Here is a 691-nt window from a genome sequence, read left to right as displayed (position 1 = left end):
GTGGGGTCCCTCGGCCTGGCCTGCACCCTCTCGCAATCTGGGACCCTTCGGAGGATGTCAGAGAGCCAGTTTCGGCCAGATCCCACATGCCAGGCTGAGGGACCCCACCGGTGCATGAATTTGTGCACCGGGCCTCTAGTATTAAATAAATAAATAAATAAATAAAATGCCACTGAAACAGGACCGGGTGTCATAGGTGGAGCTGTCTCTGCACCCACAGGTGTCACAAGAGAACTTGGGCTGGAAGGTCAGGTCCATGGCATCTGCTCTGCGGCTCCGCAGGGACAGGCCGGTGAGGAGGTGAAACTGTCGCCTCTTAAAGGAACCTGTGTGGAGGGTGGGCAGGACATCCTGGGCACAGCATGTGGGAACAGGGGCACTCTTGCCCTTTGCTCAAATAATAGATGTTGCACCTACCTCCAATGACATTCCTGGCAAATGGGTACACCAAGCTGTCTAGATGACGTCTGATATATAGGCCTTTGGAAAACTCAGATTTTTTACTGAATGTTTTATTTTCATCTAGAACAGTGGTTCTCAACCTTGGCTGCACATTAGAATCACCTGGGAATCTTTTTAAAATCCTGATTTCTGGGCCTCATCCTCCGGAAATTCTGTTTCTCTGTTACTAATGTTGTGGCCCCACCCCATAACAAAGAAACAGAATTTCCAGAGGATGAGGCCCAGAAAT

The 691-nt window shown here is 49.9% G+C and overlaps 1 protein-coding gene across 1 annotated transcript in view; it reads right to left on the bottom strand.

The window, feature by feature from the left end:
- Nucleotides 1-691, bottom strand: part of JAKMIP3 (Janus kinase and microtubule interacting protein 3) — a 29591-nt gene that overhangs the window by 26664 nt on the left and 2236 nt on the right. The window lies entirely within an intron of this gene.

Source organism: Myotis brandtii, unplaced genomic scaffold, assembly GCF_000412655.1.
Source record: "Myotis brandtii unplaced genomic scaffold, ASM41265v1 scaffold604, whole genome shotgun sequence".
Classification (NCBI taxonomy): Eukaryota; Metazoa; Chordata; class Mammalia; order Chiroptera; family Vespertilionidae; genus Myotis; species Myotis brandtii.
Note: the sequence above shows the minus strand (reverse complement) of the source record. Positions and strands in the feature narration are given on the sequence as shown.